This window comes from Ictidomys tridecemlineatus, chromosome 5 (genome assembly GCF_052094955.1).
Source record: "Ictidomys tridecemlineatus isolate mIctTri1 chromosome 5, mIctTri1.hap1, whole genome shotgun sequence".
NCBI classification, from domain to species: domain Eukaryota; kingdom Metazoa; phylum Chordata; class Mammalia; order Rodentia; family Sciuridae; genus Ictidomys; species Ictidomys tridecemlineatus.
The window spans coordinates 19,480,211-19,499,348 of NC_135481.1; the positions used below are offsets into that span (position 1 = coordinate 19,480,211).

The following is a 19,138-nucleotide window of genomic DNA, read 5'->3' on the forward strand; positions in this document are numbered from 1 at the left end:
TGTAGCCATGAAAATGATGAATATTTCAACTATAGACAAATGGAGAAACATTGATGGGCATAGTATATATGAATGAGTATAAAAAATCAAAGTATAAAATACAAGTGCAATATAATTGGAACTAAGCAAAGAATGTTGGCATGTGGATTAGGTCCAGAAAGGAATTAGTGAAAACGGAAATAATAGTATTAGGTCAGTGAAATTACAGAATAAGGAAAATTCGAAGTTGAAAGTATTTCAACTCTGGTTGTAGCTCCTATTGTTTCTCTCTTTCTCTCTGATTACATTTTCTTGTACCCCTTTCATGCTAGTTTTAGTTAAAAGCAAAGCAAAATAATTAATTTTCTTCCTAATGGCCTGTACCCATTTCTTTCAGATCATTTGGACTCTTTTAATGAGATTTTTCTTGTTCATTACCATTTTTATTTTGAAAAGTTTTAAGCATACAAAAAAAATTCCAGAATATAATAAAATGGTCTGGTCATTTGTGTACTTTCTACTCAGTATAGAAAAATAAAACATTTAAAATACAGGAAAGGCCTCCTATGTGTACCCTAAACTGTTCCCATTCCTCCCTCTTTGTTGGTGGTTATAACTCTCCTAAATTTACTGTTCATCATGTTTTTCTACTCTCTCTCTCTCTCTCTCTCTCTCTCTCTCTCTCAGATTTATTCTTGTTTTACATGATTCATTTTTTTCTATGATTTATACTATGCTTATCATATATATTCTTTTACAACTTGCTTGTTTTATTCAATATTGTTTGGGTGAGATTGATCCATATTGATGCCAATAGTTCATCCATTTTTACTGCTGTTCACCATTCCATTCTGTGCTCCCTCTTGGTGTCTCCCCCACTCATCCTCTCCCTCTCACACGCCTGGCTCTACACTGCCTATACCCACACATCATTGTCTGAGGATGTTCTTTGACAGTTGGAGATGCTCTGTTGTCACCTGAGGGAGGCCCAAAAGGTGGGATTTAACAGTCCTCACCAAAGACTGGATGGGAGTTGCTCCCTCGAGAAGATAATTCTGAGGCATTGCTCTATAGCGCCTCCTCAGGTTTTCTAGTGGGATTAAGCTCCAGTTAGTTGCCCCCTTGGGTCATTTGCTTTATAATCATCTCAGGCCAGGTTCTCTAGAAAGAGATAATCATGAAAAATACCCGCCTAGTTAAAAAACAGAAATAACAACAAAGAAAAATGATTATCAATAGATAAGAAGTCCTGGTCGGGTGGTGCACACTTGTAATCTGAGCTACTTGGGAGGTTGAAACAGGAGGATTCCAAGTTCAAAGCCAGCTTGGACAATTTAGTAAGATCTTGTCTCAAAATAAGAATAAAAAGGACTGGGAATTTAGTGCAGTAGTTGTGCAAGGCCTTGGGTTCAATCCCCAGTACCACACATACACACACACACACACACACACACACACACACACACACACACGCCCACATACTCATGCACACAAGATATGAAAAAAGAAAGCACATAGCAAAATAATAGATTAAAAGCCAACCATATCACCCGGGCACAGTGGTTCATGCCTGTAATCCCAAGTGGCTCAGGAGGCTGAGGCAAGAAGATCCAAATTCAAAGTCAGCCTCAGTAAAAGCAAGGTGCTAAGCAACTCATTGAGACCTTGACTCCAAATAAAATACAAAATAGAACTGGGGATGTGGCTCAGTGGTCGAGTGCCCCTGAGTTCAATCCATGGTACCCCAAAAAAGCCAACCATATCAATAATCACAATAAGTGTAAATGCACTAAATCTAAGCAGATATTGCCATGTTGAATTTTAAAAAGTTCAATTATGTGTCATCTACAAGAAATCCATTTTAAACAAAAAAAAAACCACAAATATGTTAGAAGTAAAGGGATGAGAAGATTTACAATGCTAATGCTGATCAAAAGAAAACTGAAGTGGTTACATTAATACCAAGTAAAGCAGATTTTAGAGCAAAGAATATTACTATGGATAAAGAGGGTAATTTCATAATGACAAGGGGTCAACTCATCAAGATGACATAATAATTCTAATTATTTGTACACCTCACAACTTATTCAAAATACATGAAGTTGGGGCTGGGATTGTGGCTCAGCAGTAGAGTGCTTGCCTAGCACAGGCGGGACCCGGGTTTGATCCTCAGCACCACATAAAAATAAAGGCACTGTGTTGTGTCCATCTACACCTAAAAAATAAATATTAAAAAACCCCAAAATACATGAAGTGAAAACTGATAGAAGTACAAGGAGTTATAGAAAAATCCACAATTATAGTTTGAGATTTTAAAATTCCTCTCTAAAGAACTAATAGAACAAAAATATAGATAATCAGGCCATGTAGATCCATTCATTTGGAACAGAAGGTACAGGAATGGGGCAAGTGACAATGAGTTAAGGTTCATGCAGGGTAAGATAATAGACCAAAACATGGAGACAGAGAAGATGATCTCTGGAGAATGAGGGAAAGGAAATGTTTGGCAAACACAAAGTTCTCCTATTAATAACCATAATTAGGTCAAAGATATCCAGTTTCCATGGTCTCAGTCATCCTTTTTATTTTCTATAAGCCATCTATACATTTTTGCCATAGAACTGATCAGGAGCAGAACCTTTGGATTTGAAGTCAAACTGAGAGAGCAGCCTGTGACTAAGAGGAGACTTGCTTTTGAGTCCAATCCTAGAGACATGTCTGAGTGACTCAAGCATAGAAGGTTGAGATATAAAGAAATGATATAATCCATCATAAATTAGGAGAATGACTAAGACCTTATCTGTCATTCACCTTCAAGAAAAATTACCATTGAGGCACATCCAGATCATCATCGTCTCTTCAGCACATTCTGGCAACAACAGACAACCTGTTGCATGAAGTGTGGCCATCCTGTCAACTCAAACCATTTTGAATCAGGTCCCCCCAAACCCAGGTTGGCTGGAATAAGGGTGGAGTGGGAGATCATGTTGAAGGGAGAGGGAACCAGTTAGAAAAGAGGCCCTACTTTCAGAAGGGAGACAGAGATTCTTTAAATTTCTCCAATTTCTCCCCTTTCTGTCTGTTATTCCCAATCCAGGAGCATAATCTGGTCCTGAAAAACCAATCATTGATGTGTGGACTTCTCTAAAAATGCTGAAACAAACCCTGATCAAAAGGGAATTTGGAGTCTTGAAGAAACATCAGCTTTGGAGTCTAGATGCATCTAGATTTAAATCCCAGCTCTAGCACTGAGAAGTTGTATAATAGTAAGTCATTGAAATTCTCTAGATCTTGATTTTCCCTTTTGTAAAATGGGGATGATACTGATCTTGTAGATGTGGTTGAGAGGACTAAGCCAAACCTTTTATGTTGGAGTGTAATATTTCCCAGGTTATAACCTTGGGTATTTGCCCCCTAAATCTAATTTTTTTCCTGTAATTTAACTTTTTTTTTCAGTATTGGAGATTAAGTCCAAGGTCTTTCATCACTGAAAGACACCCCCAGCCCTTTTTATTTTTTTATTTTGAGGCAGAGTCTCACTAAGTTGCTAAAGCCAGCCTTCAGCTTGTGATCCTCCAGCCTCAGCCTCCCAGGTAGCTTGAATTTCAGGTGTGCACCACCCCACTAGGCCATAATTTAAACATTGAACTCCTATTTTGACTCCTGGCTAGATTCAAATAACAACAACAACAACAGCAGCAACAAAATAGTCAATTCCAGGCAGATCCAGGCATTTGAATGTATTTCCTAGTCATTTCAGTTTTAAGTTTGTTCAAGTCAGTCCTTCCTTTGTACCTCCCTGGAGAGTTCTCAGCCTATGATTGCCTAATTGTCATTTCCATAGGAAGACAGACTCCTGCTCTTTTTATTCCCTAAAATATAAACCATTCTTGACTAGCCTTTGGTCCAGAATATGCTGGCAGCTTCTGGAACATCTACATTCCTCATCTGTTATCTGATCATCAGGCTGAGTCTACACAAGTCCTTCTGCACCCATCTTGTCCTTCTTGGAGACTTAGGCCCTCCTGGGCTTTGCTGTGATTTGGTAATTGCTCTCCAAATATCCTTCTATAAAGTCTTGGTCTTCAGAGAGGCACTGTGGACCTTAAAGAGGTGGAGCCTAGTGGGAAGTCCTTAGGTCCTTGGATGTGTGTCCTTGAAGGGGATTGTGAGACTTTGGTCTCTCCATCTCCCTCTGTTCCGGGCTTGGAATGGGATGGCTTGCTCTGACACATACCCCTGCCATGATCAAAGTCCCAAAGCAATGGTGCTGCCTGATTTGGATCGAACCTCTAGAAATGTGAGCAAAAATTATATTCTCTTCATTTCATAGTCATATCCATTATTTTGTTATGATGACGCAAAGGTGACTAATATTGTACTGTCTTCAAAACACTTTAAATTCATCTTTAAAAAAAGTTAATAAACCAAGTGTGATGGTACACATGTGTAATCCCAGCTACTCTGGAGGCAGAGGCAAGAAGATTGTAAATTCGAGATCCCCCTTGGCAACTCTGTGAGACCCCCTCTCAAAGTAAAAAATAAAAAGAGCGAGGGATATAGCTCATGATGTGCTGCATTCTGTAGGTCAAAAGATAAAAATCAAAGTACTGGCAGAGACAAGATTCCTTGGGAGCTTGTAGGGGAGGATCCTTTCTTGTCTCTCCCGGTTTTTAGTAGCCCCAGACGTTTGTTTGTGGCAGCCCTAGACATTTGTTTGTGTTTGTTACAAAACTTGCAGTGGGGAATGAGAAGAAGATGTTTTATGCTATAAAGTGCTTCATTAATGTAAGGGAGCTCTACTGGGTAATCTTGAGATCTGCTCAAGTCACTTCTTAAAAATAGTTTTAGTAAGATTTGTTTGCAGATGTAATTAAAAATGGGGTCAGACTGGAGGAGGATAGGCCCTCTACATGTAATAGGTAGAGACTGGGCTTTTCAAACTGGATTATTGCTCTTTTATTTTCTAGAGGCACTCAGCAGTGGGCCAACAGGTATGCAAAAGCCACAGGAAAATAATGTATCTTTCTCTAGAGCAGGGTTGGCAAACTTTTTTTTTTTTTTTTTTTTTGAGAGAGAGAGAGAGAGAGAAAATGAATCTTTTTTTTTTTTTTTGTAGATGGACACAATACAATGCCTTTATTTTTATGTGGAGCTGAGAATCAAACCCGGGTCCTGCAATCCTAGGCGAGTGCTCTACCGCTGAGCCACAATTCCAGCCCCTGGAAAACTTTTTATAAGGGGACAGAAGCTAAAAATCTTAGCCTTTGCAGGTTTGATGGTTTCTGTAGCACCTATATGCACCATGGCCATGGCAGTGGGAAAGCAGCCACAACAATATCTAAGTGAATGAGCACAGCTGCATACCAATAAAACTTTATGTATGAAGCCAGGTGCTAAGCTGGATTTAGTCTACTGGCTGGAGCTTGCTGACTCCTTGAGCTACAGCACAAATTTTACTAGGTTTATGGGAAATGTTATTTTTGGAACCCAAGTGTTTACAAGTTCTCTTAAGGATCAACCTTTTCTTTAACATTCAACCAGTACTGTTCTATAATTACATTTTGTGCAATATGTGCAGGCACATAAGCAAGGTGATAAGTGGGTGTTGAAAGCAGCCAAGTAACAGGTGTAGTACTGGGGGGAGGAGTGCTCAGAGGGGCCCCCTTTTTTGGTAGTTTGCGTGACAGCACCCTATGTACTGATGACAGCCTTGATATATGTTAGTCAGATTTTTGTCACTTTAACAAAATACCTGAGATAATCAACTTAAAAGGAGGAAAGGTTTATTTTGGCTCATGACCAGAGATTTCAGTCCATAGTCCCTTGGCTCTGTTGCTTTCAGAACTGTGGTAAGGTTTCATGGCAGGGAGCATGTGGTAGAGTGAAGCTGCTCTCCTCATGGTGGCTGGGAAGAGGAAGAAAGAAGGGACTGAGGTCTCAATAACTCCTTTAAAGGCACGCCTCCAACCACCTAACTTCCTTCCTCTAGCCCCTGTCTCCTAAATACTCCACCACTTCATGGTGGCGCCACTTTAGGAGACTGAGTGGGTCTTTGGGGGACATTCAAGATCCAAATTCTAGAACATGCACCACTCTCCCATCTCACCTAACTCTAAAAGCTTTGCCTCCTTCTCAGGCTTCTGGGTGCCAGGTTTCTATTTCCAGGTGATGTGTAGCTTGTTCGCCAGGTGATGGTCTCTTCCTTCCTGTTGGTCACTGCTGGGCTTCTAGAAAATTCTTTCCCTTTTCCCACAAGGGTAGACTCAGTCCTCTCTGACTCCAGGGCACTTCTCAGACAAGGCCAGCAGGGGTACAAGACCTGGCTGAGGCTTGAGGCAAACAAACCTTTTGAGTTACAGCTCAAAAGCAGAAACTTTCCCATCCGACACCAGCAATTGCTAGTCTTTTAGACGATTCATCAGTCACCATATCTGGCCAGAATTTGGCTCACTTCCCTGCTTCAGACTTCCCTTTCTAAGCAGAAGCTTCACACCTAATGACCCGAATGACTCTGCAACCCTAAGCTTTTCATCAAATAAGGATTTTAATGGAAGCAAATGCACAACTACTTACACTTTGAAAAAAAAATGCAAAACTTGGAAGAATTTATCCATTTTTTCAGGGTAACTTTGAGCACCATAACCCCAGGCTCCTCAGTGCAAGGTTCTGGGCTCTGCCATTAGAGGTCCTTCATTAGAAACCTTTGAGAAGCCCTGAATCAAGTACTTTCCTCCTATTAGCATGGATGCACAGACTTCTTAGAAAGCACACATCTAGCATCAAACACGATTGCCTGTGGCTAGTTTAAATGAGTTTCCCTTCTCTTTTTGAAACTCCGTCCTCATTTTCTCACTGACAGGTTTGGCTCACTGCTTTGAGGCGGCTAGGTTTAGAAAACTCTTAACTCCCTGCCATGTCTGCATGTTGGATCTCCTGAAAATGCCAGGGCTTATTTTCTCTTGGAAAGTCTGGACCTTAGAAGCCCAATATCTGATTTGTTCATTCGGGTCTTTGATATCGCACACCCGGAGCTCACCTTGCCCCTGCATGAAGCAGTCCACGTTCTGCCTTCCCCAGGGAGGGAGGCTGCATCCTCAGAGGAAGGGACTGACAGCAGGGACATCTGACCTCAACATCATTTCTCTCTCTCTCTCTCTCTCTCTCTCTCTCTCTCTCTCTCTCTCTCCAACCCCTGAACACAGAGAGACTTTCTGATTCCTGATTTGTCTGTTCTAAGTTGCTTTGATATTTTCCAACTGAATGTTGCCTATGGAGTAAAAATGGAGGCATTCCAGTCTTAGGGTAACTTTTTTTTTTTCTTGAACAAAACATATAACAGACAAAGTTTTAGTATTAGAGGAAATTTTTTTCTTTTCTTTTTTTTAAGGTGGAGAAGGCATTGGGTCTTCTGAATTCCACCTTGAGATCCTTTACTGACCCAAGGATGAACTCTGGGCCCAGGGTAACCAAATCTTCTGCCCTGAACTTCCCAGCTGATATGGCATTGTCAGGCAGGAATAAACACAGAGGCTGCATTGCCCTTAGATCAGGGCAGTTGATGGCCTTGTCTTGTTTCCTCTGCTTTATAGGATCCTCTGCTCAGGTCTTCCTCTAGCTGGGTCCCTCCTCATGGAGTGAGAACAAGCAGCCTAGGAAGAGTCAAGGAGAGATCAAACTTTAGGACCCCGGGGCTCTTGAATTCTTGGCTTTCAGGGTTCCAAACCCCTTCCAGGGCTTTTTATGAAGTCTTCCCTAAATTCATCCTCCCCAAGGTGGGCCGTGCATCTGATTTGCACACTTTCAAGAGGTAGCCAAAGACAGTCCTTTGATGGTGGGGACACATGAATGAAGCTTGGACAAGGTTGTCAGGCACACATGCATTCAAGGTTCTTTGTAATAAGAACCAGAAATAAGAACCAGGGGTATACAGGGAAGCATTAGGAGCTGTGGGCCAGGGAGTGCCCATTTAAACCCTTGGCCGACCTCCTGCAAATGGAAAAACAGATGGGAAGTATCCAGAGAAAATATAAGAATTGTGAAGTCAAGACATTTGCTAGAGTTTCTGTTTTGGTGGGGAGACGTGTCTCCCAAACTATTGCATTGATAAAGTTTAGTTTCTATTTCATCTTAAAATTTAAATAAAATATTGGTGATTCCATAAACCAAAGTATCCATTTTTAAAATAGTGATAATAGGTCCTCATGTTATTGTGAGAATGAGAATGTGCAGTGTCTAGTGGAGGGAGGCACTTAATACATGTTGATGGGATTGTTCTTTTCTTATTTTCCTCCAGCTGGTCCCTAAGATAATGTTCAAAGCTTAGCTTTTGCCTCCACTTGTCCTGAACTGTCTAGTGTGATATAGTTAATAAAAAACAGATACTGAGATGTTTTTAAATGTCAAGTTAAAACAAGTTAATAATTGCCCTCCCACAATAAGAGAGCCAACTGTAGTCCAGGATCAAAAGCTTTTTTTTTTTTCTATTTTAGAGCTGCCAAATTCTCTTCAGGGTGCGCATGAGGCAAATGTAAGGATGCACTGAGAATCTGAATGGCATCATTGTCACAGCCCATGCCAGACCCTGGCTGGGGTATCTATTCAGTTTGATGAGGACGTGATTTAATACAGTTTTGTCTGAAAAAAAAGGAAGGGCTGAGAAACCAAGAGGATGAGCCAGGCAATCTGCTTAAACATCAAAACATGTTATCTGTGAATAGTACTCCAACACCAGGGAGGCTGTAAGGGATGTGGCTAGTGCGAGAAGTCCCAGTCATCATCTCTTACACGTGTATAGCTCTTTCTCTGCTGTTTGCAAAAGGCTGCCACAGACATGAGTTCACATTGTCCTGCTATGGAGACAGAGTGGTGCTTGTCCACACAGAGCACCCAGAGCCACCCCCCCGACACACATTTTCCCCATCTCCCATTTTGAGAGCATTTAGAGGGAATGACATTGGCTTTGTGGGTAGGGCAGAGCACTGTGCTCTCAGGAAGCAGCTCATCAGTGGCCACTGGGATTCAGTGATACCACCTTCAGCAAGACCTCTAACGAGGGTGAAAGCCACAGATGCTTTCAGGAAAACAAAGTGTGGCCAAGCTCATGCCTCAACCCCAAACCCCTGGGTGCAGCCCTTTCCATCAAGACCCCACTAATGGGGAGGCTGTTGTGCCTGTACTCTGTGGGCACAGGGTTGGCCTCTCCTCTGCCTGCCCTGGAGGAATGGTTGTTCCTCACCCACGTGGGCAGTAGGAGACTTGTGGTTTGAGCCACAGATGTCTGAAAGGGATCTCTGGTCTGCGGATCTGGTTGGACAGAACAGCCCTGAGTACATGGGTATATCTGAGAGCTTGGAGCCTGATGTTCAATGTTCTCGTTAAAGTGCTGTTTGTCAGCTTTTGCTTCTTTTAGCAGCACATGAGACTATGGCTAGGAAATGCTGGGGTTGGGAAGGATTCTTCAGAAGGCCCATCAGTTCTGTGGGGCAGGAAGCACTTCAGGCTTAGTAGAGCTTAGGAATTAAGATGAGGTGTTTTCTCAAAGGGCAACATACCCTCTCCTCTGTGGTCTGCTTCAGACTATCTTGCCGTTTCCTGGTAGAGGAGAAAAGATACTGAGTACTCCTCTAAGGTGCTCATAGTTTTTAACCCTCCTGGAAGACGGAACACATCCCCAAAGGAACCCAGGAAGAGTGCAGAACCTGGGGATCTAATACCCAGAATCACTGGGCCCTGGGCTGGATCAGGTGGACAGAGTCCACATCAGTAGGATAGAACAGGGACTCCAGGAATGTGAAGCTGAAGAGGGAAGAGGTGGATCAAGTGGGCAGGAGCCAGGCAGAGCAAAAGCCATAGGAATCAGCAGGTTCCAGGTGAAGAAGAAAGAGGGTTAAGGACTTATATTAGAAGTGACAGGGACACGTGGAGTTGGTTCTTCTTGACTGAGATCCCTTAGGTTCATCAGAGTTAAAAGAGACAGGGAACTTCAGTTGTTTATTCCTATGAGGACAATTGTACAAATTAAACTGAAAACCTCTATAGGGCCCAGGAGTGGTGTCACATACCTGTAGGCCCAGTGACTTGGGAGGCTTAGACAGGAGGATTGCAAGTTTAAGGCCAGCCTGGAAAAGTTAATGACAACCTGTATCAAAATAAAAATTTATTTTGAGGCTACGCTGGGGATAGCTCAGTGGCAGAGTGCCCCTGGTTTCAATCTCTAATACCTACTCCCCCGCCACCCCCTAAAAAGGAAAATCCCATAGGGTTAAAAACACACTTTGTCACATACTGGTGTCCATTTTTCCTTTCTAGTTGACCTCCACTGATTATCTTTTTGTATAACCTACATCTGTTTTCTTTAATACACTGTACTGTCCTAACTCTATGCCTGACTAGGCTGTTTGTTGCCAGTGGAAATATTGCTCATTGAACAGGCAAATTACCTAAGAGGTATAACCAGGAAAGATATGGGAAAATAGTTATCAGGGAAATGTGAATTCAAATAACAAGGAGGCATCATGGAATAGCTATGACATTATAGCAGGTTAGTTAAAATCCCAAACCAACTCACCAGTGCTGACATTGTTTTGACAAAACAGACACAACTATTGCTGGTGACATTGTAAATGGGCTGGGATGGTTAATTTTATGTGTTAATTTGACTGGACCAAGGAATCCCTCAGAGAGCTGGTAAAACTATTTATGGTTGTGTCTGTTAGGTATTCCTAGAAGAGATGAGCATTTGAATTGGAAGACTGAATAAGGAAGATCCACCCTTACTATGGTAGGTGGGCATCATCCAAGCTGTTGAGAACATAGCTAGGAAAAAAAAGGGAGAAGAAGGGTGAATTTGCTCTCTGCTTGAACTGGGACATCATGTCTTCCCTCAGACACTAGCACTCTTGGTTCTCTGGACTCTGGACTCTGGACTTAGATTGGAACTATACTATCAACTTTCCTGGGCCTCCAGATTGCAGATGGCAGATTGTGGGACTTCTCCAGAACAGCCAACCCCTCATGATAAACCTCTTTCTGTATATCTCTACATTCTATTGATTCTCCACCATATATATTTCATTTTATTAAAGTTGTAGTTGGACACAATACCTTTATTTTATTTATTTTTATGTGGTGCTGAGGATTGAATTTAAGGCCTCAAACGTGCTAGGCGAGCACTCTACTACTGAGCCACATCCCCAGCCCAAATAATATATATTTTAAAAAGTAGAAATACTCATGCCCTTTGACCCCCATCAACCCTACTTTGCAGAGCTGAGCTAAACAAAATGATACTAATGAAGAAAAGAGTTACATGCATAAAGATACCCTATCCCAGGAATTTTTAACTGTGAAAAGGCTGGAAATAGCTTATCTATCTTATAATGGGAGATACTAAAGGTAATCACACTCACGACAGATGGGAATTATGATGATGAAAACAGTTCGGCAAAAGGACATGCTTATAACACAATACTTAGGAGAACACAAAACTTATCATGACTACACCATAAAATCACATAAATGTATGAATGTGTAAAAAAAACTCAGAGAAAGGAAAATTAGAACTTATCAGGCTCTTGTTGTTTTTAGAATGTTGCTGTTGTAAAAAAAAATAGAAAAAAATGCTATCCTTTCTTTGCAACCCCTGATTCAACTTATCCCTACCTGCTCTGTAGTCCTCAGAATGTTATGCCTTGAGGATTATCTTCTTTTAAAAAAAGATAGAGAGAGAGAAATGAGAGAGAGAGATGAGAGAGATTTTTAAAAAATATTTATTTTTCAGTTTTTGGTGGACACAACATCTTTATTTTTATGTGTGCTGAGGATCGAACCCAGTGCCCCGAGAATGCCAGGAGAGCGCGTTACCGCTTGAGCTACATCCCCAGCCCAAGGGTTATCATTTGTGTACTAGTTCTGGCTCCCTTTCGACCATAAACTCTTCAAAAGCAAGGACTGTTTTACTTGCTTTTGTCTCACCTCAGCATTTGTATTTACTGGAACATAGTAAATGTTCAACAATTGTTTGTTAAGCAAATTAACCACTCCTGAGGATTATGTTAAGCTTAAAAATAAAACTCAACTTGTTATTCTCTCTATCCTCTTCTGGCAAAGAGTGCTTAGATAAATAGATATCTAAATTATCTTAAAAGCCTTCCTGGCATCTAGGTTGGTTCCACAATCTTGCTATCGTGAATTGTGCTGCTATGAACATCGATGCAGCAGTGTCCCTGTAGCATGCTCTTTTTAAGTCTTTAGGGAATAGACCGAGAAGGGGAATAGCTGGATCAAATGGTGGTTCCATTCCCAGCTTTCCAAGAAATCTCCATACTGCTTTCCAAATTGGCTGCACCAATTTGCAGTCCCACCAGCAATGAACAAGAGTGCCCTTTTCCCCGCATCCTCTCCAGCACTTATTGTTGTTTGACTTCCTAATGGCTGCCAATCTTACTGGAGTGAGATGGTATCTTAGGGTAGTTTTGATTTGCATTTCTCTGATTGCTAGCGATGGTGAGCATTTCTTCATGTACTTATTGATTGATTGTATGTCCTCCTCTGAGAAGTGTCTATTCAGGTCCTTGGCCCATTTATTGATTGGGTTATTTGTTATCTTATTGTCTAATTTTTTGAGTTTTTTGTACATTCTGGTTTTTAGGGCTCTATCTGAAGTGTGTGGATTAAAGATTTGTTCCCAGGATGTAGGCTCCCTATTTATCTCTCTTATTGTTTCTTTTGCTGAGAAAAAACTTTTTAGTTTGAGTAAGTCCCATTTGTTGATTCTAGTTGTTAACTCTTGCGCTATGGGTGTCATGGAGTATTACTCTGCATTAAGAAACGACAAAATCATAGAATTTGGAGGGAAATGGATGGCATTAGAGCAGATTATGCTAAGTGAAGCTAGTCAATCGTTAAAAAACAAATACCAAATGACCCCTTTGATATAAGGGGAGTAAACAAGGACAGGGTAGGGACGAAGAGCTTGAGAAGAAGATTTACATTAAACAGGGATGAGAGGTGGGAGGGAAAGGGAGTGAGAATGATATATAAGAGGAAAGGAGGGGTAAGACAAGATAATACAAATGGAAGAAATGATTTACAGTAGAAGGGGTAGAGAGAGAAAAGGGGAGGGGAGGGGAGGGGAGGGGAGGGGGGATAGTAGAGAATAGGACTGACAGCAGAATACATCAGACACTAGAAAGGCAATATGTCAATCAATGGAAGGGTAACTGATGTGATACAGCAATCTGTATACGGGGTAAAGTTGGGAGTTCATAACCCACTTGAATCAAACTGCGAAAGATGATGTATTAAGAACTGTGTAATGTTTTGAATGACCAACAATAAAAAAAAAAAAGCCTTCCTGGGAAGGAAAATCTACATTAAGAAAGCTAGTGGAGTACAGTTGCAGTCCTGCAGATGACACTTGAAAATTGACTGAGACTTTTGCTTTGCTTCCTAATGCAATAAATGCTTAAAAGTTGAAGCCATGCTGATGTTTGCTACTAAGTCAGCTGAATCCTGGCGAGAAGGAAAACTATTCACCACTCCTATTGGCAGTCCTAAAGCTGCTATGCTTAAGTCAGGGCCTGTGTTTTATGAGCTTAAATGTCAGAGCTGGTAAGGAGACAGGATATGTGATAACACAGTATGAACTTAAACCTTCCAGGGAGGGTTCAGGAACTCAATACTGAACTTTAAGTACTGAGCCCTTATTGCATGCCAGACACCCTGTGCATCAACTTGTTCTCCCATTTTACAGATAAAAACTTGAAATTCAGAGAGGTCATCTGACTCACTCAAGGTCAAATAGCTAGTGAGGGCTGGGTTAGGACTCCAAAGCAGCCAGGTTCCTAAGTATCCCTGCCCATAGTGCTTTGTGACTTTCCATAGGCCTGTTTGGGTTGTGAGTCCGGGATCAAGAAGTCTCAGGTCCTTCTTTTTCCTTTTCCCTTTATTCTTACACAGACAGACATCAACCTTTCCTGCTGCCTGCAGCTTGGAGTGTTTTCACTTGGCTTACATTTTGCCCTTGCTTTCAGCCTGAGTCCCTAGCCCATGATTTTATTCTATGCTCTTTGAATCCACAGGGATCATCAGTCATCTCCTCAATAAAATTACATTCTTTCATCAGTGACCTCCTGAGACCTGACTTCTAAAACATGTTTTCTTTAACTGAATACAATCTCACCTATGGGGATTAAGGTTCAGGGATTGATATGGTTTGAATATGTCCTCTCCAAAATTCAAATGTTGCCAATATAGTAATATTAAAAACAACAACAACAAAAAAACAGGACATTTAAGAGATGATCAGGCCATCAGGACTCCATCCTGAGAATGTGATTAGATGCTCCTATCAAAGGGTTTGACCCTTTTGTCTTATGCCACTGAGGATACAGCTTTCTTCCCCTCCAGAGAACACAGCATCCAAGTTGCCATCTTGGAAGCAGAGACCGGTTCTCACCAGACACAGAGACTGTTGGCACCTTGATCTTGGACTTCCCAGCCTCCAGAACTGAGAGAAGTAAATTTTTTTTTCCTTTATAAGTTATCCAGTCTGTGGTATTCTGTTACAGCAGCATAAACAAACTAGTACAATAGCAGTTGTTTCAAATAGTTGCTTTCAAAATTATACTATTTTCTTTTTTTCTTGGAAGTGAAGCTCTTTTTCAAATTCCACTTTTAAAGTTTAATATTCTTTTACTCTGGATATGTCCCCTTTCCCCTTATTATTTCATATATTTTGTCTGTGGCACAAAGCTGACATTCTTTTCCTCTCTTAATACAAGTCATAATAGCATCTAATTAACACCCCAGCTATCCTCAGGCAGTGGTGGAAACCTTTCCATCTGGTGTCCTGTTATAGCTGCCTCCCCTTTTGCTCATCTATGTTCCTCTTAGCTTTATTTTGTGCCCTTCGAATCACCTTCCTAAAACACAAAATTCCACGTTGACCAAAAATTAGTTTAGAAAATAGATGATGCTCTGTCTTCAACTCTGAAGTCCTGCCATCCCTCTTATCCAGAGCTGACACAGTTAAACATCAAGCAGTACCATATGCTCCCTGCTGGGGAGACCTGGGTTTCATCATTCCCTCTAAAAGGTAGGTTAGTTTCCCCAGCTTCTTTATTTTTCCATTAAAAAAGGGAACTTTATCTAGGTTCAAAGGGAATTCAGACTTCTGCATTTGGAAGGGGCAATGGTTGAATGATAGATGCCTTTCTTTTTTTTTCACCAATTGAGGGAAGTTGTGGAAATTGAGGCTATCTTTTCTGAGTTTATTGTGCATTTTATGTATTTTAAAATATTAATTTAAGTATTTTAATGTCTGTGTGGGTAGTTAAATATGACCAGAGATTTTAAGGCCCTCCCACTAAGAGGCAAAATCTATTTTTCTATCCTTTGAACCTGTGTTAGCCTTGTGACATTCTTTGAACAATAAGTGCCTAAATTGACCCTCAGTGAGTTCAGGGACCCAGATCTTGAAAGAATCTATAGCGTCTGCCTTTGTTTATTGAAATTTTGTCCTGAATATGCTACACAGGAAGCCAGGGCGAGGCTGAGAGGCCACCTGGAGAACCAAGCTGCTCCAGCGGACACACAGCACCAACTGCCAGCCATGAGTGAGACCATTTTAGATCTTCCAGCTCAGTTAAGCTCCAGCTGAAAGCAACCCGCACACATGAGCCCTGGTGAGACCAGCAGGACAAACACCCAGCCAGCGCACCCATATTGTGAGAAATAATAAATCATTTTGTTTTAAGCCATTGTCTTAGGGTTGGTTTGTTCTGCAGAATAGATAAGTGAAATAATGTGACATCCCCGAATCACTGTGTCTCCCTGTATGTGTAAGTCCATATATTTGCATTTAAAAGAAAAAGTAGTTTCTTGGAGCTTAAAGCAATTACTTTCTTTGAATGTTCCACATAGACAGGGTGCAGAATAGAAATGGACTTTTTAAGGAGATAAATAGGGCACAGTCTGGAAATTTGCAATAGGCATATTAGGCAAGTAAAATGCCCACATATCAAAAGCATCTGCTGCCTCTTTTAGTACCTAACCAGTGGGTGAAAAGTATGCATCTTAAATCACTTTTATTATGAAATATTTTCAGCATACACAAAGGATAGAAAATAAATATCAAGTGACAACATACCACTGCCTAGAAAAGGAAAGAATATTATAGATACAATGGAAGCCCCTCCTCGAACACATTTCCTTCCTTCCCAAAGGGAACCTCTATCCCTAGATGGTATTCCCATGCATATCTATGTTTAATATATAGTTTTGCAGCTTTACAATTTTATGTGAAGTGAATCATCTGTATGTACCAACATTTTGCTTTTTTTTTTCTCAGTATCAGATTTTTGAGGTTTATCCATGTTGGTGCAGGAGGAAAAACACTGGAATCTGCTCTTGGAAAAGTGAAATGCTCACCCTCTTGGAGTCAATCACAGGAATCAGGATCATCCAAGGGAACAATGGAATCATTATGACCTATTTCACACTCACTCCAGAGCAGACACAAAGTCAGCTTCCCCTTATCTCTCTCTCCCCTCCCCTTCTCTCCCTTCCTTAAATGTGTGCACATGAGCTCATTATACTGTAATGCTGTCTTACATTACAAAGCAGAAGTCAGAGTCTATATTGTATAGCTCAGTATTGTCCAACTGAAATGTAATGTGAGTCATATGTATAATTTTAAATGTCCTATTCTAAAAAGTTTAGTCATGTTCTAAAAAGTGAAAAGAAATAGATAAATGAACTTTTATATTTTTCATTTGACCCAATATGTCTAAAATATTATCCATATGTATTACACATTCAACATGTAATCAGTATAAAATTATTAATGAGATTGATTATTTTTTTCATTTGAAGTATTCAAAATCTGATATGTATCTTACTGTTATTATCCTCAAGTTAATTTGGATTAATCGAATGTCAAGAGCTCAGTAGTCACAGGTGACTGATAGCTACAATTTTCGCACAGAGGGCCTTAAAAATCTAACCTGAAAACACACACTGAGCAGATCTTGGCATCCAGTCTTCACATTGGTAATTGAACATTGTGAGGAGTTTGACTCTTCTATGAGACTAGAAGGGTCTGTGCAGAGGTGTGTCCAGGGCTATTGGGATGGTTTAATTGAAGCAGCACCTGCTGGGTTGGCCAGTCTGGCAGGAGGCTCCAGCACCATCAGCCTTTACATAATCTAGGGAAGGTCACTTAACCTTCTAAACTCTTAGTTTTTCTCTATATGAAAGTGAGGGTGAGCCCCTGTGGCGCTGACGATATTGCTGGTTCCATCTTCCACTGCCAATCTGACTTGGGGTTAAGGATAGTGGCTGGTGTTCCACCGAGGGATGAGCTGCTATTTGTCTTCCTAACATAGAGAACCAGAGAGCTTTTCATTAGAAACAGACTCCTACATGGTCCTAGGGAGCCTGAGTGTAAACCTTTGTTCTTTGAGGAGGACCTTGACTCTGCCCAAGGCCAGACTGGCACCATAGAAGTCCACAGTCAGAAAGAACCACAAACCAACTCCCCTGGGTGGCATGGTCTAGGCAGCGCTTTATTTAGATAATCCACATAGAGATGCCACAGTTTGGTCTGGGCATATGATTATATGGTTTTCATGCCATGTAGCCTTACAGGAAATCAAGAGTGCTGACAAAACCCGGGTTTACACCAAATTCACTGTGCCCTGACTCAGTTTCCCTTTTTATCAACAAGGTAGTATAATTAGTACTTATGATGTAGGTATAATGATTCTATCCTGGTTCCCAAGTCCTTTCTTAAAGAAACACAAAACTCTAAGGAAAGCTTTCTTCCTAACACAACAGTCAGGAGGGGCCACTTGTCAGGGCATTCAGGTCCTAGGATCCTGGCAAATTGTCATTGGAAATAAACCTGAAATAACATGGTCCTATATCTTCTTGTATTATCTTTTTAAATAGACACAGCACCACCTAATGACCTCCTTTCCTGATGGGCATGGTGGTATGCATCTGCAGTCCCAGCAAATCCAAGGCTGAGGCAGGAGGATCACTTGAGCCCAGGAATGTGGGGCCAGCCTGGGGAACACAGCAAGACCCTGTCTCTTAAAACAAACAAACACAATACAAAAGTTAGTTTCTTTCTGAGAGCTCTGGAATATTTTTGGTTTGACTCTTCAGTGTCGTGAGATTTATTTTCAGGTGTTACTTTTAATTTCAAAAGCGATTTATAACTCGATTTAATTTTAAAAGTTTCATACACACACGCGCATGTGCGTGCGCGCGCACACACACACACACACACACACACACACCCCTAGAACAAATTCATATACCACAAAAGGGTATTTAATAAAAAGTAAATGTCTACCTCATTTTAGCCAAATACCAACACATTCCCAGTTTGCTGAGTATCATTTTAGAGCTATTCTATGCATAAAACATGTATTTTCAGACTTTTTTTAAAAAAAGATGTGCTGTTTAATTTTAAAGCTACTTTAACTCAAGACAAGGTAAAAAGGTAGGGAACTGTGGATTAAAAAAGAAAAGGGCCTGGGGTATAATTGTTTTAAATGATGTGTTGATGTGTTGAGTTTAAAAATATTTTGATGCATTCCAATGCATGGAAAACAAGATGCTGTGAATCATTGTCTTGAATAAACTGTCCAATATGATTATATAGTTTTGTGTTCACCACGGCAGGGTCACCTTAACAAGTTTACATAATAATAAACAGAAAACAGAAAGCTGCCCAATAAACCAAAGAAAGTGGAGAGGGACAGGGAGGAGCAGAAAGCTGACAGCTTCAAGAACTGCCATTTAGAGAAAAGGTGTTGAGAAGGAAGAGATGAGAAGAGGTAGGTAAGTCAAACTCAAGGCTGGTGCTCTCCAACAGGATGCACACAACTGTATCTGCACCATCCAACATGGCAGCTGTGAGTGCTCCTGACTCTTGAGTAACTAATGTGACTGAGGGAGTTGAATTTTCTGTTTTTTTAATTAATTTATTTTTTTGTGGTACTTGGATTAAACCCAGCAGCAAAAGAGGGCAAGCTATGATATGCAAATACTTTCAAGTATTTTTTTTTTTGGTACTTGGTTTAAACCCAGGGCTTTTGTAGTACTTGGATTAAACATGATAGGCAAGTACTCTACCACTGAGCTC

The 19,138-nt window shown here is 40.8% G+C and overlaps 2 long non-coding RNA genes across 3 annotated transcripts in view; one reads left to right on the forward strand and one right to left on the reverse strand.

Moving 5' to 3' along the window:
• The first annotated feature begins 1,889 nt into the window (after positions 1-1,889).
• On the forward strand, positions 1,890-18,647 carry LOC120886780 (uncharacterized). Of its 2 annotated transcripts, XR_013438747.1 has the most exons (4): positions 1,890-3,245; positions 14,392-14,500; positions 15,521-15,710; positions 16,334-18,647. It is a non-coding gene; the product is annotated as an uncharacterized LOC120886780 (long non-coding RNA). The 2 variants fall into 2 exon arrangements; XR_013438746.1 differs by lacking the exon at positions 1,890-3,245 and having other exon boundaries at positions 13,118-14,500.
• The window catches only part of LOC120886781 (uncharacterized), a 28,407-nt gene continuing 15,012 nt past the window's right edge, over positions 5,744-19,138 (reverse strand). Inside the window, exon 2 of the long non-coding RNA XR_005729878.2 lies at positions 5,744-7,631. This is a non-coding gene — a long non-coding RNA (uncharacterized LOC120886781). The remainder of the gene's footprint in view (positions 7,632-19,138) is intronic.